This window comes from Clupea harengus, chromosome 6 (genome assembly GCF_900700415.2).
Source record: "Clupea harengus chromosome 6, Ch_v2.0.2, whole genome shotgun sequence".
Taxonomy (NCBI): Eukaryota; Metazoa; Chordata; class Actinopteri; order Clupeiformes; family Clupeidae; genus Clupea; species Clupea harengus.
In genome coordinates, this window is record NC_045157.1 from 11,724,992 (window position 1) to 11,749,108 (window position 24,117).

Below are 24,117 nucleotides of genomic sequence, written 5' to 3' on the forward strand. Positions count from 1 at the left end.
CAGCAGTGGCCTCGGGCCGCTTGTCCTTGGACAAGTGCTTAGGCTTGTGCTTGCGGCAGACAGCGGTTGCCTGGGGCTGCTTGGGCTGGACAGTGGTGGCCGTGGGCTGGACGGCAGTGGCCTCGGGCTGCTTGTCCTTGGAGAAGTACTTGGACTTGTGCCTGTGCTTGGGGTGGAAAGTGGTGGCCTCGGCCTGCATGGGCTGGACAGCTGTGGCCTCGGGCTGCATGGGCTGGACAGCGGTGGCCTCGGGCAGCGTAGACTCATCTCTGGGCTGGGTCTTCAGAGACTGACTGCTGGACTGCTTGACCGAATCTGAGAATTTACCAAAGAAAGTAGTTTGTATTTTGAAATAATAAAAAAATAAAAGTTTGATGCTTTGATAAGCTTTGTATCTCACTTACCTTCCACAGACTGGCTTGCAGCTAACAGTTCAGTCTCATCACCTGGCCATGACAGGTCACACTTGGGGGTGCTTGCCTGGGGTCGGGGTTGCTGGACAACAAATGTAATGCAATTATCTAGATTTTGTAACATACCAGTTTTTAAATTACCAAAGGCAAACAAACACATTAAACAATCACTAATTTCAACAATGTTCATTTACTGTGTTATTCTGCTCTGATAATCCTGTTTCATATACACTTACTTGCTCCTTGTCATTAATATACTTCCTGAACCGCTTCATCTGCACACTTGTGATGTGGGTCACTGGCGTGTGCAACCACCTCCTCACAGAACTGTGCCCTCTGTATATTTTCCCTCTGCTCAGTACTGTATTGCTCTGGCCTGTTCTTCTGGCTGAGTTACTGGCTGTACAGCTCCCACATTTCCCCAAAGGTGTGGTTTTCAAAGCCCCTCTGACCGTAAATACAGCGGTCAACATTGACCTCGAGGACAATTGAGATTGGTGGGAAGCTGTGTGCGTACTCTGTGAGGGAATCCTTCACCCACTGGTTCCCTATCTCTCCCTTCCTTTGTGGATTGGTCATTTCACCCCTGTGCTTGTCTAGTAGGCTGCAATAACATACATCAACTTAGTACTGTCCTCACTTGATATCACTGCAATCAGAGACGTTACAAACAGCCATAATTTTGCACAAACGGTTATGCAGGTCATTTATTTTAAGCATGCCATCAAAATGGTACTTTAAAATGCTTAGCTTAAAATGTTATGAAATATATTATACTTACTACTTCATGTAGCAACATCATTTTCCACAAGCCAGTGGAATGGTGCATTCAGGTACTGGCGATTCTGTCTCGATTCAGAAAAGTTCTTAATCGAATTTTTTTTTTTTACACATTCATTTTGTGTTGAAATGCAAGCTGTATCAATTATTGCATTGTTCATAGAAAGTCATAATTGTGACAAGGAAAAGCTTTTTCTCTAATAAAAATAGAGAAGGTAATTCATCTGTTTGATTTTCTTTAATTATCAAACACAAAGTAGGAAGTGATTTGAGACTCTGAGTAGCAAACTCAAATGTTTTAAAAATCGAGATGCATCGATAATCGTTTAATCGGTTTAGAATTGATAATCGATAATCGGTTTAAAATCGAATCGTTGACCTCTGAATCGGAATCGAATCGTGAGGTGCCAAGAGATTCCCACCCCTAATATCTAGCTCAGTAATGTTGTCAGCCATATTACTGACTTCATGTTACCATGTCACTGGATAAAAGAAACCTAGTAATTTAGAAAGGGATTGTTTGCCTACTTATCCTTAAATATAGTATTTTCATAGTTTATTGTCTGTTTTTGGGTGAGCTGGAGTGCACCAACCAATAGGTTGTGATGTAAAATGCCCTTAGCAGGTGTAATGGAATTATGATGTGTAAGAAACGCAAGAGAATTTCAGATGGTCTTTGTCAATTCGGTGTGTGTGTGTGTGTGTGTAAATATTGTTGCATTGTCTGTCCTTGTCATCCATACAGTTGTTTCCATGTCCTGTGTATATACATACTTTCAAATAGATAATTGTATTGCATCATAGTTTGTATCTGATGTCTGTTTGGTTTCACTCACTTGAAGCACATTTCAGCAGTTGCATTAACAGTTGGGTTGATTACAAAATGATGTACTTTACAGTATCAAGTTTGTCACATCCCCACATGCAAACATAATGTATAACCCAAACCAGTAGTTTTTTTTTTTTTTTTTTTGGTAGTGCACCATTAATCATTGTAGGCCTAGCGTACCTATCTTTTCAACTGAATTGGAACAAAACAAACAAATTGGTGTAATAATATGAAAATATGTATTGAATTAAATAAAGGCATTGAGGGTCCAGTACTACTGGCTCATGTCTGCCTGTAGAACCCTCAGTTGCTGTAAAAAGAATCCTAGGGGAAACACGGAATTTTGTTTCATTGTGATTTCAATATTGACCAAAATAATTGTAATTGAGCAGCTGTAGCAGAATGACATACATTTTGCAGACTTTAAAGGTGTGGTATTAAGTTTTTGCTCTCAAAGCCTTTATAGACCAAAGATTTATGAAAAGATCATGTTCACCAGGTCACATGAGCATTTTATACATCATGAGTCTTTGCTGTAGCAGTGAAAATGTTAGAATTAGACCGATGTTGCCATCTATGTTATCAAAAGACAGCTGTTAGTACGCTAGCAAGCTTTTCAGTGCTTACTATTCTGTTATTCCAAGTGTGTTCTGTAATTGCATGGGTGGTCTGTAATTTGTATATTTGCTTTCTGTGTATATAAATGCTTAGTTGAGTTTTGCTTTTGTTTTTCTATTTGATTTTTATTTTGTGATCTAATTGTTTTGTTCTGTTTTACATTTGTTTTGATATTTTATTGTGATTTTAATTGTACAGCACTTTGGTCAACGTCAGTTGTTTTTAAATGTGCTTTATAAATAATTTGACTTGACTGTGTACTGGCTCATTGCAAACCTCTTTTCAGTGGTGCTGTCTCCTGCTTAATTTTAGTAATGTGCAATAATATTTGCTGTGTTATGTTTGTGTGTGGTCATTTGCCGTACCTTAGCTTCTTACTGCATGGCGAGGAACGTAGTCAGACTTCAGCGCTGTTGGAGAGAATGTTTGGCCTTTGGAGTCTAAAGTTTTGGGTATAAGTGTGCCGTGAGTATCAGTTATGCTGTAATACCACTTTTCTCCGCTGGGTGGGGGAGTCGTATTATAACTCAAATTAAACATTAAATCTGAAAGCAAAGCCCTCTCCAGAGCCCACGATGTCATATTTGTGATCAATACACTTACATTCATAGACATTATAAGAACTTTCCATGAGATCGGATTCACGTTAACTATTCTTTATACTCGTACCTGATTGGTTGAGGGCACGCTTCGTGTAAAGTCTAATCAAAAGCGTTGGATGAAACGTAGCGATCTAGAGACTTTCAAATGCTAAATGTAATGGGATGCGAAAATAACTAATCTTCGAACATGCCCGCTAAGAAAAGTAAGAATGTTTTCTTGATGACCCTAATCGTGAAGATTATGACGGAGAATGCAGTCCTTCACGTATCATTCTGACCGGCATCGCTTCTCGGCCTTTTGGCTAAGATCAAGTGTAGTATCTGTTCTTATCAGTTTAATATCTGATACGTCCCCTACCCGGGGACCATATATTAAATTGATTTTTGGAACTGGGAGATGGAATAGGGGCTTGCTCCGTCCACTCCACGCATCGACCTGGTATTGCAGTACCTCCAGGAACGGTGCACTTCCCACCGGGAAGAACGTATTTGTGAATGACTATTATGAAGTTACTCTAATGGGCGTCCGTGGGATAAGGTAGTGGATGTAATATTCGGAGTTGCTAGAAATAAGCAGAGACGTCACTTCGTTTAAGTAATTCTTAATGTAAGCGAAGAAGATTGCGGTTTATGGATTGACGCGGGAGTGAGAGTCGGAAGTTTAAGAGCGTAGAACCGAACACTGTCGATTACCAGGTGTTACCAAACTGCTGACAGTAGCCAGTGGCTGCACAGAGCGGATTGAGGTGGAGTGTTCAAAAAAATATTCGTCTCTGTACCGTTGTCTATTTACAAAACTTAAACGGAAACGAGTATCTGTAATAGATTATGGGAGTCGACCGGAAACTTGTAGTTTTTAGTGTTGGCATTTTAGGCAAACCGTTTGATGACTCAAGTAACGAACTGTTGTCTCGTCTCTTAAAATAAAGATGTTGCTTCCGATATGCTAAAGCCTTATATTTCATTCCATTTTAAGCTAAGCCTTTTAAATACTATTATGATGGCATGCTTAAAATAAATTACCTGTATATCTGATTGCACAAAACTATGGCCTTTATCAGTGTTTGCACATTGTTATTCATGTTTGCAATGTTGCATTGATATTAATGATTACAGTACTACGTTGATGTATATGATTCTAGCATACTAGACGAGCACAGATCAGAGGAAACAAACTTGCATAGGAAGGGAGAGATGGGGAACCCGTGGGGGAAAGACAACCTCACAGACTACGCAGAGAGCATCCCACTAGTCTTCATTCTTCTTGAGGCCAGCGTTGATAAGTGTCTGCAGTCAGAGATGGTTTGAGAATCACACCTTTCAGGAAATGGGGGAGCTGTACAGTCAGTCCCCCACCCAAAAGAACAGGCCAGAGCAATTCGGTGATGAACAGAGGGACACATTACAGAAGACACACGGTTCTGTGAGGAGGTGGTTGCACACGCCAGTGACTCAGATCATAAGTGTGCAGATGAAGAGGTTCAGGAAGTATATTAATGACAAGGAGCAAGTGAAACAGGAGGAGCAGAATAGCACAGTAAATGAACATTGTTTAAATTAGTGATTGTTGAATTTTTATTTGCTTTTGGTAATTAAAAACTGCCACATCATAAAATCTAGATAGTTACATTACATTCGTTGTCCAGCAACCCCAGGCAAGCACCCCCAAGTGTGACCCTTCGTCATGGCCAGGTGATGAGACTGCACTGTCTGTGGAAGGTAAGTGAGAGACAGAGTTAATAGGCAATAACTTTTTTTTTATTGATTCAAAATACAAAACGACTTTCTTTGGTAAATTCTTAGACTTGGTCAGGCAGCCTGAGGCAGCTGTCCGGTCCAAGCAGTACATATCTACTAGCCAGCCCACAGAGTCCCCGTCCACATCCCAGGGTCATGGTTATCCCATGGAATCACATCAGACTGACTGCCCTGTAAGTGATCTTCACATGATATGCTCACAGTATAATTGAGCACAATTTGTTTTTCTGTAAGCAAACAATGTAAATGAGATAGTTTTAGTGTAAATTGGTGTTATGTTTTAACATTACTTTGTACACAATAATGTGTGTGTTCCAGGTGGAGATAGAGGGTTGGGTGCGTCTGTGGGAAAACCCCAATGGCATCCCATCTGTGGAAGTATCCTGGCTCAAAGAGGACATAGAAAGAGGGCTGCACCCCAGTACATACGTACAAGGACATCACTGGAGGACACAGAAAGAGGGCATCACTGGTCTGCTCAAGAGGCGACAGGTGATTAAATCAGACCGCATGTGGTTTTGTGGTTTGTGGGTGGACGGACAGACTACACACCTTTGGTTGGATAACGGCTTTAATGGTGCCTGTCATTTCCATGCATTAAGAAGTCTCACACCTCACAAAGTCACCGGTACCCTATGGAGATGGCCGTTTGAAAGAAACGGACAATGGCTCTGCAATGGCTCTACCTTGCAGCAACAGCACACACTCCTGTGAATAACGTGGAGATTATTCAGAATACGTTAGAGACCTTGCCTAAACATGACAAACATAGGAAATAGCAATACATTTATGCAAAGGCCAAAGTCAGCAGGATACAGAATATTAGATGGTCACTAAATCTTTCTTTCAAAAACGTTGGATCTGCTGCAGGGCACAGCCTCAGTCCTGGTGATGTGACGGATGACATCTGCATGGCACAGTGGCCAAGGTTTTGTTTTTAGTGCATCTTCTAAAATCTAAATCCTATTCTTGGAGGTAATGTTATGAAATGGTGATGTGGGTTATATATTGGTTACATACAATTAATGGTTAATACAATTTGCACATCACCATGCAGTCTATCACATGTTAGAAACAGTGTATTATCATATGTTACAAGCAGATAAAAAATAAAAAAAAATGAACTTGTCCATTTTGCTTCCAAAATCTTTGCTGCCACCAGAATTCCACCCCTTAATTAATAAAGCCACAGCCAAGGGGCAGCTGAAACAGCTGGGGTGTAAAATTAGAATACATACATAGATATACAGTCATATAAAACTATATACATTTAAATGAATCCAGTGTTTTTGTATTATTATAACTATTTATTTGAATCAAGCTCTTAAAAGTCGAGAAGGCTCACAAACTGCAGGATAACGGCATGACAGAGTATTAATCGTATGTAGTAGCACAGCAATACTGAAGTGAATTACCTGAAGACTTCATCTGCCGCTGTTGTTGCTTTGGCAATTGGAGACAAGTATCTTAGTGGTGGGCATGTGTCTGATTCGGTCATTCTTGGTAGAGAATGGCTTTCTGGTTGACCCATTCTTTAGAATTCTCGGTAGTGGATTGACTAGTGATTGACTGTTATCACCAAGATTGGTCGTCGTTTAATCGTTGAGTGACATTAATTGGCAAACCAATAGTGTTCAAAACATGAAATGGAGCGCCGCTCAGGTTGCCGGTGTTTTGATACAAGATTTCTATTTTGGCTACTTTGGAGAGCACCGGAGTAACTACCCGTGCGTTTGCACGTTTGCTTGCAGTTATATAGTATGCTGTCAGAAAACCAAATCAATTGATAGATTTCAGACTGTAGCAGTAATAGTGGTATGTGTGCACTGTTGCTCGTCGTTATTTTGGCTAATCTACTTTGTTTTCGAAACATTTGGTTTCGAGCGGGACATTACATGCTGTTTAAGGCATACCAAGGCCAAAGATGTACGCTGTTTGAAACTGGGGTCCAACAAGCAGGCATAGAATACGTTTCTCAGCAATCGCTGGAATGGAAGTGAAAACCAAAGATGACGGCTTCTTTCTCCCATCTCTCCTGGAAGGCAAGTTCTACAATTTCCATCCTCAGAGGTAGGGCACTGAAAATGCTAACATTTAGTTAGGCTTCTAACAAGGAAAGGTGCATGGCGCTTTATTTCTGTGGTAGCCGATTGGGGAACTCTCAAAAGGCTATGCATTAACGTAGTGTCGTTACATGATAATGTTGACCTTGGGTTATTGGGTATGGCGAGAATAGTTTTCAGGTCTATTTTTCTTCAGGAATATTTTAAGGAATAATATTATGTGAATATATAAAGCTGTTCTCAGTGGGGCCTGAGCAGACCATACTGGTCTTTTGGTTACGGCCTCAATCCTCAAACTTTATAAGAAGTTTGGTGCAGCCTCATTTTTTTCAACGGGATGAAATCTCAATGTGGGAAATTCTAACTTCAACTATTCGTCTAAATAAATAAAAGTGAAGACAGTTGAAGCATCGTTGTATGACGGTCAGTGTGGCTAGTTAGTGCACGTGGCGCTTCATGTGATCTGCATCCATGTCGGTCATGTGTTCTTCCATTGCGAGGAATTTTACCGAATTTTACGTTTTTTGTAGAACTAGCTTTGTGTTTAGCTTTTTATTGCGACATTAGATACTAAACGGTTTTCTTTAATCCATTGACAAGTGTTTAAATTGACAGTTGGTAGTTAGTTATTTAATAATATTGAGTTTCATTGCGTTTTGGTGGTTTTGACTGGGGTGTAGGCCATGTTGAACTATCGCTATGAACAGGTAGCCAAGCTAGTATGGTGCCCGACATGATTTCTGCCTCGGTTGCACATTTAGCTATCTTAGTGTATCACCGTAAATATATATTTCTTAAATTAATTGGCAATTGTTTTTTTAACGTCGATATAACGTTGTCGACTTTTATTATCTTCGGATAGTGTGTTTATAGGCCATATGTTGCGAATTTAGTCCTCGACATTCAGTCTGCAGAGACGGGAGCGTTAAAGTAGGTGTAGTAGTTTTCATTATGCATATTTGATGTAAATGGGTTGCCAACTCATATGAATTGACTTTAGTACAGGGGTCTTCAACCTTTTTCAGCCCAAGGACCCCTTGGCTGAGAGAGACACTGAGCAGGGGCCGCCACCCCAAATTTGGGCCTGATATTCATATATTTTATTTGGAACTAAGTGTCAGTCACACACACACACACACACACACACACACTCCCCTACACATATTTGAACATAATTGCAAATCATCTGTGTGACACACAACTCGTTTCAATTTATTCTGTTTATTATTGACATTTTTTTCTCCCTTACAGTTAGCCAACACTCTGTATTCAATTAGGGAGGGACAAAGAATTGAGTAGCTTGAGAAGCTTAAGTATGGATGAAATATCTCATACCTAGTGAAAGATCTGACGTTTGAGAATTCATCATTCATGTCTTTGGCAACAACATTCTCCCTATGAAGCATGCAGTGCGTCATACATGGCTCTTGCACTGTCTGTGCACATTGCGACGCGATTTTGGCCAGGGTATATCATGTTCACGGAAAAAATTGTCGATCACTTTGAAAATCTCTGAGCTTGTTTTACGTCCAGGCAGCTGCTTACAGAATAGAAATTTCTCCTGCAGCTCATTTTGGTCGACAAATCACAAAAAAGCTCAAAGCTGAGCGTCGTTTGACACATCGGTGGATTCAACTAATTGTAGTGCAAAATAATCTGCCTTTGGGAGTTTTGTGACTAGTAGTGCCCTCACATCAGCTGCCAATTCATCAATAGCATTGGGATGCTTTTCAGTTTTTTTACGTACTCATCCTTCCCAAACATTGTTTTGCACATGTCACTAGCTGCTGGCAATATTAAACTTTCCGCAATTATGTATGTCTGTTTGGTCTGAGCGACACGTAATGCAACTTGATAAGAGGCTTTTAAAGCTAGCTGTATATATGTCTTTGGCTAAAAGTGCATATGTTGCCATGGTGATCAAATGATCGCGTGAAGACTCATGGGTAGCTTATGTATTATTTTTAACGAATAGAAAGCAATTTATACGTTCTGTTTATGTTTATGTAGCCTATTGGACGTTTTTTAATTTTTGGAAGAGGGAAAAAATGCTTCAGATGAAATAATTTGGCGGACCCCCTGCAGTACCCCCAGGGGGGCCGCGGACCCCCGGTTGAAGACCTCTGCTTTAGTATATCTGGTTCATGCGGTCATGGAAGCAGTTTAAAGTATGCCCATTAGAGACTGGCAAAGGTAATGTTAGCCTATAAGCCAGCGTTATGATCAGCTGCTAGCAAAAGGTCCGTTCATTTAGTTGTAAACTACTTTTGTCAGTCTTTCATTTACTGTTTAGTTTTAAGTTACAAAATGTGACATAAAAATGGCCAGGAGAATGTTGCGTTAGTGATGTATACCACCAGATTCTATGACAAGTTGATTTGACAATTAATGTGTGTTTAAGTGCTGTGCTTGGTTGTATCTATCTGTAAAACTGGTACTTTTTAATGACCGTTGATAGACCGTTTGTTTAAGCTTATGTGGGTAGGCCTGCCCTTGAAAAGTGTGGGCAGATTAACCATGAGGTTATAGGACTGGAGGTTATCTGAAATGTTACAGATAAGGTAACTGACCGTATAGCCTTGAAACCTTCCATTTTAAAAATCCAGTTAGCCTGCCTATTTAAGCCCACATTCTGCCACATCGTGGGCGAATTCAGAAACGGTACCGTGGCCTTCTAATATCCCTACTGTGGCTCTGTCTCATGAAAATACATCTTTCCGTAACTGGGTGGAGAAGAGTAACTTTTAACATGTAGACATATTAGCCACTTGTTAATTTGTGATTCATTAACTATGACGGTATTTGTATTCATCTGTGAAATATTGAAATGTATTTCAAATGTATAGTACTACTGGACATAACTGGTCATTTCAGTGTCTCATTCGGGTGATCTCTGATGAAATATTGATTGAATTCGTCTTTCCAAAGTATTGAGGGTATAGAATAATGACGCAAAAAAGCCTCGTCAGGATATTTCTTGTAAAAACCTCTACTGCATTTTGTGTGAAATTAAATTAAGTAGTAAATTGTCTAAACGGTCAAATTTGCATATACTTGTGTGCACTCCTTCACGGTCACAGACTGGAAAAATAGTTTGGAATGGGATGCCAGGGTTCATTGGAAGGTTTACGAGGCATTTCCGGTTGTAGTAAATTAGACATAAATATAGAAATATTTCTTAATGTATATATTTAGAAATACCAAAGTATCTTTCTACATGCAAAAATGAATGTGTTTATTCACTCATTACACAACTTAAACGTGTGCAGTCAGATGATCCTGAGAAAAGTCGCATCCTTTTACTGGCTCATCTGGATTGCTGTATGTCTGAATGTAAACAATAGGCTATGCAGCTGCTAGCTTGACAGCTATCTGATCCTGACGACGTTTAAAACAGAACAATGGTGGAATACATGTACTGATATAACACAAGCTGGTAGTCTGATGCTTTTAGTTGTATAGATATGGATACCTACTTTATAGTTCTGGGCCATAGACTCCTTGTTACTATTTTAGCTGAGATGATCACATGGGTTGCTTTGTGCATAGCCTAGGTAATGGCGGCTAGTACATCATGGTACACTTATATAATTTGTTGTTTGTTTTATATCTTATTTCAAGCACAAGATTATTTATGTATGGTACAGTTAACACCGGTTAAGTGCCTGTGAATGTATTACTGGTTGAAGTGTTTAATTGTAAGCATAATCATAGTACTACCATCTGTGTGAAATGTACGGCAGTTAGTCTAGTACCCACACTTGCCAGTAGCAACTCATACTTACCTGGCAGGGGAGATACCATGATCAAGAAGGTGGTTCACCCATGGCGAGGCTCAGCCATTGCACTCCGGCTGTGCTGACCTATGCGAATTCCCCAAATGTGGGAATCTCGACTGCATAATTTCTGGTAGTTGGGGACTGCGTTCGCGCTATCCCCTGATATTGTGTTAAATAGTAATGATGTGTGACTGGTGTACTGGGTGAACTATGGGTGGTAATGTGGCAAGCAGGGGATGCAATGTGGATATGGAATAGTTTGCTCTGAATGTTTCTTCTATGTGATTGTAGAACAGGATTGTTTTGTAATATAATGCTTAATTGTGTACAATGCAGCTTTTCTTAGTTGGCTGAGTACTGGACCTCCATCTTATGTTTTGAGGATCCTCCTCTGATGCCGTGGTGAATAAATGGAGGCTAGGCCAATCATTAACAAAATTAGCCTGATGTTTTGTAACAAGCCATAACATCATGTATTAGAAGTGTATACAGACGAATGAAGTAGCCCCTTAAATCTTTTGAATCTCGTAGTAATAACTCAGTAATAGCTCAGTGATGTTGTCATGGACTTCATGGTATCATGTCTCTGGATGACAGAAATGTAGTCATTTAAAAAGGGATTGTTTGCCTACTTCTCCTTAACTATTCATGGGTTCCAAAGACGTCACTTCCAAAAAGCCTGCCGCCATATTTGTGCCCGATTTGGGTGACACTGCTGAAGTTAACCAGTGTTTTGTAAGTGTTTTGTATTGTAAGCATTTTTGCTGTCAAAGGGAGCTAATAAAATAAAACCGTCCAGAAACCTCCGTTTGCCTTTCGGCTCCACCATTACAAAGAGTGTTAGAGACCTCTGGACTCGCGCTAGCATCAGGAGAAAGTTGATACAGAGGTGACATTTGTCACTTGTACTGCTTTATCATTCCCTTTTTCTGCACTACATGATCAGAGAACTGCCACTGTATGAAGGGAAAAATGCTACAGTTCTTCTTATGCTACTATTGAATCTATATAACTGTAAATTCGATCTTAGTTAACCTAGCAAATTATTTATGGCATTTATGTTTTAATTATTAAAGAGATGTAATAAGAACTGTTTCTTTATTGCATTGTGTAGTATAACCCACTCATGTTATTATCTATTATACTTGGCCGTTCTGTAGATGGCCTAATGCTGAGAAACAGTAAAGCAATTCATTTCATTATTAATATGTGAATGTATGTTTTTTTTTTTAATATGTCTGACTGCCTTATGTTCCATATCAAGGCATAAGATCTTACCTACATGTTAAAATACCAGTGGAGCTGGTTCCAGTATGACTTGAGGATATCTAACCCTTTGGGAAAGAATACAATTGTAGATCGGGGTTTCTTTGACGACTGTTGTTACAGCCAACAGCACAACATATCTCCGTCTTCTCTGGTAGTTGTGGGTTGTGACCGACGCACAGCTATGTGCGCTGTGACCGTGTCGGACACAAACATGGCAGGCGCTAAAGCACGGTGACGTCACATGGAACCCATGAATAGCAGTATATTCAGTGTGTTGTGGTGTGAGCTGGAGTGCACCAACTAAAATGTTATTGTGATGTGAAATGCCGCAATATTTGTTATATTGCCGCATTGTCTGTCCTTGTCATATCCATACAGTTTTGTTTTCATGTCCTGTATACATACAAATTTTCAAATAGCTAATTTCCTTGCAGCATAGTTTGTATCTGATGTCTGTTTGGTTTCACTCACTTGAAGCAAATAAAAGCAGTTGCATAAACAGTTGGGCGGATGCAAAAACGATGGACTTTACAGTATCAAGTTCATGCCACATCCCCACATGTAAACATAATGTATAACCTAAACCAGTCGATTTTTTTCTTAAAGTGGTAGTGCACCATTAATCAGTGTAGGCCTACATCATTATCTTTTCAACTGAATATGAACAAAAGTCGCTACACAAATTGACTTACGCTGATTTTAAATAACACTTGAAAAGAAGACAAAATATAGGTTACTAAATTAAATAATATGAACATGATATCCATTGATGCTACTAATAAAGTAAAAAAAATAAAGCTTTGTTAAATAAAAGCATTGAGGGTCCAGTGCCACTGGCTCATGTCTGCCTGCAGAACACACAGCTGCTGAAGAAAAATCGTAGAGGAAACGCTGAATGTCAAATTGTGATTTCAGTATTGACCAAAATAATTGTGATTTATGATTTTTGCAAACATTGAGCAGCCGTAGCAGAATGGCATTTATTTTTCAGACTTTAAAGGTGTGATACTTAGTTTTTGCTGTCAAAGCCTTTATAGACCAATCACTGTACTGGTTCATTGCAAACCTTTTTTCACTGGTGCTGTCTCCTGCTTAGTTATAGTAATGTGCAGTAATATTTGCTGTGTACTGTTTGTGTGTGTGGTTATTTGCTGTACTTTGGCTTCTTACTGCATGGTGAGGAAGAGTGTAAGACTTTTGTGCTGTTGGAGATGATGTTTGGCCTTGGGGGTCTAAAGTTTTGGGTATAAGGCAGCAGCACTATGTTTCCTTAATAGGGACAATTTAATCTTTTTTCTACAAGTGCGGAATTGAAGTTGGGCGACAGATCATGGATTCTACCCGCCACCAGATGCATGCATATCGAACGGGACTTTGCTTTCCCTCTCCGTTGTGTTGTGTTTAAATGAACTGACGCCACAACATGCTCTGGGTCTTGCTGCATTTATTGCGTAAGGAAAGAATGAAAATACAGATCAGTCATGGAGCAATCCTGGCGCTTTACATCTGCCGTGGGACAGTCGCAAAAGAGGCAGATGTGGGGCTAATGTTAAAAGTTAAGGTATTCTAAACACGGGAACAATTCGCGCCACACCCCCTGTACTACTGTATTCCAGAGGCTTGGGACGAGCTTGAAAGGGGAAACGACTTTAGGTGCCAAAGTTAAGGGAAGCTCATCCGCCTGTTCGATTTCTTGGCCTGCGAGTATCAATTGTGCTGTAATACCACTTTTCTCCGCTGGGTGGGGGAGTAGTATTATAACTCAAATTAAACATTTAATCTGAAAGCATAGCCCTTTCCAGAGACCACGATGTAATGTTTGTGATCGATACACTTACATTCTTAGACTATAGGAACTTTCAATGAGATCGGATTCACATAAACTTCTCTTTATATACTCGTACCTGATTGGTTAAGGTAATGCCCCGTGTAACGTCTCAAAAGTATGTTATTTAAAGGGAAAAAACGTAGTGACCTAGGGACTTTCAAATGCTACATGTAATGGAATGCAAAAATAACAAATCGGGTATCCTCGCTAATACAAATTAAAACGTTTTCTTGAAGACCCTAATCGTGAAGATTACGACGGAGAATGCAGTCCTTCACGTATCGTTCTGACCGGCATCGCTTCTCGGCCTTTTGGCTAAGATCAAGTGTAGTATCTGTTCTTATCAGTTTAATATCTGATACGTCCCCTACCCGGGGACCATATATTAAATTGATTTTTGGAACTGGGAGATGGAATAGGGGCTTGCTCCGTCCACTCCACGCATCGACCTGGTATTGCAGTACCTCCAGGAACGGTGCACTTCCCACCGGGAAGAACGTATTTGTGAATGACAATTATGAAGTCGCGCTAATGGGCGTAAATGGGATAAGGTAGTCGATGTAGTTTTCAAAAGTATTTCAAGTGGTGAAGTATTTCATAATGTAAGCGAGGAAACTAAGGTTTATGGATTGAAGCGGGAGTGAGAGTCGGAAGTTTAAGAGGACTCCTGAGTTTTACCAAACCTGTGACAGTAGCCAGTAACTGCACCGAAGAGTGTTCAAAAACATTCGTCTGTACAGTTGTCTATTTTCAAAAATCAAATGGATACATATGATTAACAATAATAGACTATAGGAGTCGACCGGAAGCTAATTTTTTGTTTGGGCATTTTAGACAAACGGTTTGGTGAGTTAGACTGCTAGTTACCAGTCTTTTGTAACGAACTGTTGTCTTGTCTCGTAAAAATAAAGATATTGCTACCGATATGCTAAAGCAAAAAAATAAGACTACATCGTGTCACTTGCGTCAGGTAAGACGAGGGGAGTGGTATCCAGTGGTTCTCACTGTAGACTCTATACTAATCAGAACGCTTAGATAACTCTACAGTAAAAAACTTGGTTTTAAAATGTTTGGTAGTAACGAAATAGAATGTTGGGCTTGTATAAATGCATACAGTCGCTGTAGACTCTACCAATCAGAATGCGTAACTGTCTAAAGTCACTTTGTAGAGAGTTAGGCATTCAGATTGGTCCAGTCACAGAAGGACGGCATTCTCTAACAAGTAGCTATGCTTTTAATATTGAATGTATTGTTATCAGTACAGTTACACTTCAAGACATCAATTGTATAGTATTTGTTTAAACAAATGCAACAGAGATTGTATTCTTATAGGCGGTGCTCTTTAATGGCTTCAAGAATGATCACAATAAACTGGTTGATTTTTAGTCAGAAATGGGCAAGATCACACATCCAGATAATGCACTTTTGGCAGTATTTGTGTTGAATAATAAGCAAACACCACCTATGAAAGACGGAACAACAAATTAAACGTCAAATTATCGATTTTCTGACTGTAGACTTGACCAAGATGAAATACACTATGGCACGTCTCACCCCCATTCACATAAGTAGTCTACAGTAGCCCAAAAGTGACTAGATAGTTACGTGTTCTGATTGGTCCAGAGTCTTCAGTGCCCCCATTATATTTATTCACCACGGTATCAAAGGAGGATCCTTAAAACAAAAGATGCACTCAGCCAACTAAGAAAGGCTGCATTGTACACAATTAAGCAGTATATTACTAAACCATCCTGTTCTACAGTCATGTACATGAAACATCATTCGGAGTAAAGTATTCCATATCTGCTTTGCATCCCCTGCCTGCCTCATGTCCACCACTCTGTGGTCATGTTAGCGTTCATTATTATATTAGTCATTTGTTTAATATTACAGCAATAATAATGTTGTTGGGGCGTTACTGTAGGCTATTTTAATGTTTTGCAGTGTGACCCGAATTACTTCTGAATTACCTCTCACTCTGTGGTCATGTTAGCGTTCATTATTATATAAGTAATTTGTTTATTATTACAGCAATAATAATGTTGTTGAGGCGTTACTGTATTAGTGTTTTGCAGTGTTGAAGATGGCAAGCCCAGTTATCCGCGTCGTCAACCCAGATGCCCCTGAAAATTGCCAACAGGCTGCACTGGTGGCGACAAAAAGAGTCCCGTCACTATCGGGAGAAGAGGACGGTGTTCCCCAAGCCTCCGCAGGAGCTGCTGAGCCAGGCCACTGCTCTGGCACACGCTGAGATGCTCCTTCAAGCAGAGGGCATCCCCACAGCATCGCGTCAACTGTGCCTGGGAAAGCTGGTGGTGCCATTTGGCCAGTACATTAATGCACCATTCCACTGGCTTGTGGAAAATGATGTGGGCTACATGAAGTAGTAAGTATAATATGTGTCATACCATTTTAGGCTAAGCATTTTAAAGTACCATTTTGATGGCATGCTTAAAATAAATGATCTGCATAACCGTTTGTGCAAAATTATGCCTGTTTGTTATTCATGTTTGCAAAGTGTCTTTGATTGCAGTGATATCAAGTGAGGACAGTACTAAGTTGATGTATGTGATTGCAGCCTACTAGACAAGCACAGGGGTGAAATTACCAACCCACAAAGGAAGGGAGAGATAGGGAACCAGTGGGTGAAGGATTCCCTCACAGAGTACGCACACAGCTTCCCACCAATCTCAATTGTCCTCGAGGTCAATGTTGACCGCTGTATTTACGGTCAGAGGGGCTTTGAAAACAACACCTTTGGGGAAATGTGGGAGCTGTACAGCCAGTACCTCAGCCAGAAGAACAGGCCAGAGCAATACAGTACTGAGCAGAGGGAGATTATACAGAGGGCACACAGTTCTGTGAGGAGGTGGTTGCACACGCCAGTGACCCACATCACAAGTGTGCAGATGAAGCGGTTCAGGAAGTATATTAATGACAAGGAGCAAGTAAGTGTATATGAAACAGGATTATCAGAGCAGAATAACACAGTAAATGAACATTGTTGAAATTAGTGATTGTTTAATGTGTTTGTTTGCCTTTGGTAATTCAAAACTGGTATGTTACAAAATCTAGATAATTACATTACATTTGTTGTCCAGCAACCCCAACCCCAGGCAAGCACCCCCAAGTGTGACCTGTCATGGCCAGGTGATGAGACCGAACTGTTAGCTGCAAGCCAGTCTGTGGAAGGTAAGTGAGATTCAAAGCATCAAACTTTTTTTTTTAATTAATTAAAAATACAAACTTACTTATTTTGGTAAATTCTCAGACTTGGTCAAGCAGTCCAGCAGTCAGTCTCTGAAGTCCCAGCCCAGAGATGAGTCCACGCAGCCCGAGGCCATCGCTGTCCACCCCAAGCACAGGCACAAGTCCAAGCACTTGTCAAAGCACAAGCAGCACGAGGCCATCGCTGTCCACCCCACGTAGCCCGAGGCCACCGCTTTCCGGCCCACGCAGCCCGAGGCCAACGCTGTCCGCCACACGCAGCCCGAGGCCACCACTGTCCAGCCTACGCAGCCCGAGGCCACCGCTGTCTGCCACAAGCACAAGCACAAGAACAAGCAGCCCGAGGCCACTGCTGTCCAGCCCATGCAGTCAGAGGCCACCGCTGTGTGGCCCAGGCAGCCTGAGGTCACCACTGTCCGCCACAAGCAGCCTGACTCCCCGTCCACATCCCGGGGTCATGACTATCCCATGGAGTCACCTCAGACTGATTCCCCTGTAAGTGATCCTCACATGATTTACAAGCAGTGTAAATGAGAACAATGTTTTTCTGTAAATTGGTTTTATGTTTTAGCATTACTTTGTACACAATAATAACCAACTGTCGTTATGCGTTTATATGTGTGTTCCAGGTGGAGCTAGAGGGTTGGGTGCGTCTGTGGGAAGACCCCAATGGCATCCCATCTGTGGACGTATCCTGGCTCAAAGAGGACGTAGACAGAGGGCTGTTCACCCCAGTACATACGTACAAGGACATCACTGGTCAGCTCAAGAAATGAAATCAGACCGTATGTGGTTTTACCCACCAGAATCTCCTGGCTACGTGAGTGGTGCTCTGCCAACAGCACAGCTATTAGCTATTTTTTCGGAGTCGCGCCTTTGTGTGGCGCCCTCTTGGGGTGTGGAAGTACTCCATGAAGTGTCCTCAAGGTGAGAAGTGTTCGGGTGCAGGACGCAACGTACACCTCTACAAGTCTGGCTACCATCCCCAGGTATAAACTCACTTCACTTGTGTTAAGAGTTATTTCATTACAGTTGAATATGTATTACTATGTATGTAAACATGCCAAAATAATTGTTTTCTTTCTTTTTGAATGCTTTGATTCTCTCCCCATATGTACTTCAGGTACGTCACATCTGTGACGTGTCCAGCTGGTATTCACTGCTTACTGAGGTGCTGTGCTGCGGACCGTGCTTAAAGGCAGGCAGGAGCGGAGAAGGAGGCAAAATGGGTCGCTGGCTTGCGTGGGATCCTGCCATTATTTCTCAACAGAGCGAGGCTCATCAAGCCAAGTTCCCTGCCATCCTCACCAGCAAGTGAGTAAACTGAACATAATGACAAACTTTAAAGATCAATCAAAAAAACAAAAAAAAAAAACAGCATATTGATTGTGACTACTTACAGGCGTGGTGTGGACAAGAATGTTGTGCGCCTTCTGAGGGACTGGACCGAAGGGTGGGTGTGGCGGCAGGTACAGGAGAATCACGTTGAGGAGTATCTTCAATGTTTGGACCTATACACAACACTCCTCATGACTGTAGACCCGGAGGGATCGTCTCTGCAATAGGGCACACTTTCCAGGCTCCACCTCCTCAAAGAGAGCTTCCCTCTGCACGGCTCTTGCGTCACGCTTTCCTGCTGGCAGAGGCCACCAATGTGCAGGACTACCGTGCTCAGATCCCCAGCACGGCGTGGACAAAGGCATTAAAGGAAAGGGCTGGTGTAATGGAGCTGCTCACCCAGCCTCAACCACTACTGCCACTGCCAATGAGAAGAACCCCTCAACCACTACTCTCACTGCCACTGCCGGTGAGAAGAACCCCCGCCACCTCTACCATCACCAGACCTGTGCCCTCCCCATCTTCAGCTACCCCTGAGACAGCTGGCCCCTCCACATGGCCCACGATGCCTGCCAGTCAGTCTTCAACTTTACCCATAATGCCTGCTAGTACCTCCACCACATCGCACAGCACTGACAGTCCTTTGTCCTGGTCAAGATCTACGTACTATAAGCGTAAGCTCAAGGACCACCCCTCAGGTGTGGGGACCAAACTGTTGCGGGTCCAAAATCTCCCGGCCTGCAAAATCTGTGGCCAGCCAACCCAGGGACATAAAAAACACAGAAAAAAAGAGTTTCTGCCCAGTGAAAATGATGTCCCCTTCGAAAGGCCTGGACAACAGAGTGTAAGACAGCTACGAACAATTCACCTCTGCTGTTGACAGCTTGGAGTGACCTGTACTGTGCCTTGTACATATTGTAAATAGTTTTCTTTTTCATGACTTTTAAAAATTCTTGATCATGTTCAATGATACTTTATCGTCTTTAAATAGTGCTGTGTTGTTGATGATGATGTTGTAGTTTTTTTCTTGGTGTTCCCATTTCATGCACTTCATTCAATAAAGTGGTCAGTGCTTTTGCACATGGAGCAATAGAAGTATTAACTGAAATATAAGACTACCTTTAAAATCAGCCTCTCAACAGCGATAAGGGAGTCCATTTAGAAAGTGACAAAGCACTCACAAACAAGTATGCTTTCAAAAACACATTACATTTATTGTAATCAGTACAGTTACACTTGAATACATTACAAATTGCATAGCATTTGCTTATACAGATACAACGGAGGTGGCGGCGTTATAAGCAGTGATCTTTAATGATTTCAGGCAGTGACACAATAAACTTGACTGACTTAAATCAGAAACGGGCAAGACCCACACTTTTGAAATAGATCCACTTAATGTTTTTCAATTTCTGTAATGCTTGCGTTGAAAAAAAAAGTACCCACCACCCTCGAGAAGATATGCAACACCTTTTTTGACGTCATATTGAATTTTTGACCGTAGACACTAAACCATTCGCAATCATGACTAATTGCACTACGGTACGGCTCATCCCCCTTGTCTCGTAGATGTTGCTACCGATATGCTAAAGCAAAAAAAATGATAGACTGTATCGTGTCGAGGGGAGTGGTATCCAGTGGTTCTCACTGTAGACTCCTTACTAATCATTACTAAACTTTAACGTTTAACTGTCTACAGTAAAAATGTATGTTTTAAAATGTTTGTGGCAGTAACGAAATAGAATCTGGTGCTTGTATACATTCATACAGTCACTGTAGACTCTAGACCAATCAGAACACCTAACTCTACAGTCACTTTGGACCAATCTGAACATTCAACTGTCTACAGTCACTTTGGACCAATCTGAACGCCTAACTGTCTACACTACAGTCACTGTAGACTTTAGACCAATCAGAACGCATAACTTTCACTGTATTTTCGCACAGATTTTGGAAATTCTACTGCATGATTTCTGGGAGTGGGGGACTGCGTTCACGCTCTTACCGAATTTATGTCAAAGAAAAGTCTGATCAGTCTCATAATTACTGGATATCAGGGCAGGATGCATTGTTGAAGTGACAAGCTCATAACCTTGTGAGACAACCTCTTAATGTACAGCTGTTGAATGAGATTATCTGTAGTGGGGTGTGTATACGTGTGTATGTTGGGGTCATGGCCCCATCTATGCCATGTACTGTAGATGGGCTCTGTACTGTGTGTGTCAGCAGGCGGGATGTATTACTCTGTTCCAGGGCTACTTCTACTGCTGCTGCTATTGTGGGAACATGTAGGGCTTTGGGGGAATATTGCTAAATATGTTCTTTCTGAACAGCGCGGTGTATAGTCCTTTCTGCAGACCCATAACTGAAGCCCAGGCCTTGTACTGCATGATGCTATGATGGGGAACACCAAAGGTACAGTACACACACACGGTAATGGAAAGAGTTGTATAAATTTGTAGTTTATTATCTCAACTTCACCGTCATGCCAAATCCTCATGAAAATATTTCTCATGATATACAGAACTAAGTTGATATAATTACAGCATGCTTAACAAGCACAGATCAGAGGTGACAACCCAACATAGGAAGGAGAGGTGGGGAACCAGTGGGTGAAAGACAACCTCACAGACTTCACAGAGAGCGTCCCACAAGTCTCAATTACCCTCAAGGCCAACATTGACAGGTGTATCTATGGTCAGAGAGGGTTTGAGAATCACACCTTCGAGGAAATGTGGGAGCTGTACAGTCAGTCCCCCACCCAAAAGAACAGGCCAGAACAAATCAATGATGAGCAGAGGGACATAATACAGAGGGCACAGAGTTCTGTGAGAAGGCAGTTGCACACTCCAGTGACCCATATCATAAGTGTGCTGATGAAGGAAGTATATTAATGACAAGGAGCAATTAAGTGTATATGACACAGGAGGAGCAGAAAAGTTAGTTAGTGATTGTTTAATCACTTTGGCTAAATGCGTTTGTTTGCTTTTGGTAATTGAAAACTGCAACATCATAAAGTCTAAATAGTTACATTACATTTGTTGTCCAGCAACCCCAGGCAGGCCCCTCCAAGTGGGAACCTTCGTTATGGCCAGGTGATGAGACTGCACTGTTAGCTGCAAGCCAGTCTGTGGAAGGTAAGTGAGATGCAGAGTTAATAATTATTTTTTGTATTAATTAAAAATACAAAACTACTTAATTTGGTAAATTCCTAGACTCGGGTCACGCAGCTGTTTGGGGAGACGGTGGAGGAGAACTTCCGGGCCCCTGCTGATGAGCTGCTCGGGTTGGAGTACCTGTTCAGCCAGAGCACGGGGGAGTCTGGGCCCTTCTCTCTGCAGGACATGGACCTGATCCAGAAGAGGAGGTGGTTCTGCCTGGGCAGCTCGATCCAGATGAGGCTGACAAGGCATACCAGAGCGACTTGGAGGCACATGACTACATGCTGGATACCGTCCTGCCCCACATCACGCTCACCAGCAAGGAAACCTCCACTGTTCACCCTCTGATCTTTGTGAGTAGCTGTGTCTGCTAGAATGAAATACACTGCCAAAACAAAACAAACAAACACAACTGTACACATTTCAACTTACTGCATTCGTATGGCTTTTTATTTGTTCTCTTTCAACAGGAGGATGCCTGCAGTCCAAACCCTCCTCCAGGCTTTCAGAAGCTGGAAATCTTCTGCTCTGTGCTGGTGGAGTTTGGTCTGACAGGGCAAGTTGTGCCTCGCGTCGGTGCAGAAGAACAGGGTTCTTGAAGCGTGGAACGCGGTGGACGAGCACGACAAGCAGCCACAGCAGTTCAACCAGTTGTACAGGACACACTGGGGCAACACCCTCTACTGCCACACTAAAAGAGACGAACTTGTTGATGCTGCTGTGGTGCAGAGGGTGAAGATGGCTAAGCGAAACAACACATCAGTGCTTAGCACAACAGACTGATGTACACGCTGTGGTTGCGCTCACCTCACTAACAACTGAGCAGAAGAACAGGTCCTTGAAGTCTGGAATGCATTGGAGAAGCAGGACTGTATTACTACACTGATATGATTGCTATGCTATATGCATTGCATAAGGAAGTTAACAGAATGTCTTCACAACATATAATGTGTACTTGACAATGTCAATAGAGACGATTAGAGCTACGACTATCTGAGTCAACTGAACAAGCCAAGCTTCCAACCTACTAGGAAGTGAACTAAATTGACACAATGTCTCCTCATGTGGGTGGGCAAAGTTTACCTGACACAGTCAACAACTATCTATTTTATGAGTATAAATACTCTTTGCTCGTGTTGCTGTCATGTGGTGTGGGGGGGAGGAGGGGCAGTGCTTTGACTGACAGCTGTCACTCACGGTACTCCACTCTGAGCGGATCTGCCACTCGCTGCAGATCTTGAGCTGGCACGTGCTGGATGTCTTGGGCCGTTCCAGGTGGCGGCAGTGGCTGGTGTGCACTGTGTATCTGACTGAGAAGAGCACAGAGGCTCTGTGTGTCTCTGTGGACAAGCATTACATTGGCGATTCCTACATCATTCAAACTGATTATCCTAACAGACACAATTTTCGTTTCCTACATCCAGAGAAGACAGAGCATGTCGGATATGCTTAGAGTAGACACACACACACACATGCGCTCTCTCTCATATTTCCTTAACATGACGTTAACATTCCCTTTTCTGCCAAACATTCATCGAACTCAAGGACTAGCATGTGGTTTTTGGACGGTTGTGATGATGTGAGACGAGAGAGTCTGAGGGATGCGTTCAGTAATCTCCCAGTCTGCTTCCAGCTGAAGTAGGGCACTGAGGAGCCATTTGGCACTCAGCACTGACCTCCTGCACTGCCATCAGTGGGGAAGTGGGGGCCTCCGCCGTTATCCAGGGGAAGGATGAACTCGTATTGAACGCCAGGATTGGGCTGCTGATAGATCATCTGAGGAGAGAGAGAGAGAGAGAGATGAGGGAAAAGGGAAAGAGTCAGACAATACCATTGGAGAAGGGGAACTACAGCCCAAACTCAGCTCGGGGGAAAGGAGGTGTTGCAGTAGAGCGTGGAGCAGCAGACAGCCAGGGTGATGACCAGGCTGCAACCTCAAATGTCAGCATTTGAAAACACAACATTTGTGTGTGTGTGTGTGTGTGGGGGGGGGGGGGGTTACTTTTGTTTGGATAACGGCTCTTAAGTGCTCTTCAATCACATTCACAAGTCTCACACCTTGCAAAGTCACCGGTACCCCATAGAGATGACCGTTTGCAAGAAACAGACAAGGGCTCTGCAATGGCTCAACCCTACAGCAACAGCACAGACTCCTGTGAATAATGTGGCCATTATTCAGAATGCGTTAGAGACCTTGCCTAAACATAACAAACATAGGAAATGGAAATACATTAATGCAAAGGCCAAAGACAACAGGATACAGAATATTAGATGGTCACTAAATCTTTCTTTCAAAAACGTTGGATCTGCTGCAGGGCACAGCCTCAGTCCTGGTGATGTGACGGATGACATCTGCATGACACAGTGGTGAAGGTTTTGTTTTTAGTGCATCTTCTAAATCTTATTCTTGGAGGTAATGTTATCAAATGGTTATGTGCCCTTATGTGGGGT

General features: G+C 42.0%; 3 non-coding genes across 3 annotated transcripts; all 3 read left to right on the forward strand.

Moving 5' to 3' along the window:
* The first annotated feature begins 3,524 nt into the window (after positions 1 to 3,524).
* On the forward strand, positions 3,525 to 3,715 carry LOC116220881. The gene has a single exon (XR_004163920.1). It is a non-coding gene; the product is annotated as a U2 spliceosomal RNA (small nuclear RNA).
* A 7,125-nt stretch (positions 3,716 to 10,840) lies between these two features.
* LOC116220879 lies at positions 10,841 to 11,004 on the forward strand. The gene has a single exon (XR_004163918.1). It is a non-coding gene; the product is annotated as a U1 spliceosomal RNA (small nuclear RNA).
* A 3,230-nt stretch (positions 11,005 to 14,234) lies between these two features.
* Positions 14,235 to 14,425, forward strand: LOC116220882. The gene has a single exon (XR_004163921.1). It is a non-coding gene; the product is annotated as a U2 spliceosomal RNA (small nuclear RNA).
* Positions 14,426 to 24,117: the final 9,692 nt, after the last annotated feature.